Raw genomic sequence first — 259 nt, 5'->3', positions numbered from 1 at the left:
GGTGGGGGTGGGTGGCCTGCGGGAGTTCGTACCCTGGGGCGCTCTCCACCCCTAAAGGGTCTGTTCCCTGGGGTCCCCCTTCCTCTGCGGGGGCCCCGCGTCCCAGGCGCTGGCTGGGGAGGAGCGGCTCCCGGAAGCCGTCTGACTGCTCGTGGCCGCGAGTCCCATCAAAGGACAGACTGCGAGCCCGTGAGGCTGCACCTTCTGCCCAAAGGGACTCGGGTCGATCCAAGTGGAAGCTCCAGTGGAACTGCTCGCG

This window comes from Myotis davidii, unplaced genomic scaffold (assembly GCF_000327345.1).
Source record: "Myotis davidii unplaced genomic scaffold, ASM32734v1 scaffold2537, whole genome shotgun sequence".
Lineage (NCBI taxonomy): Eukaryota > Metazoa > Chordata > Mammalia > Chiroptera > Vespertilionidae > Myotis > Myotis davidii.
Note: the sequence above shows the minus strand (reverse complement) of the source record.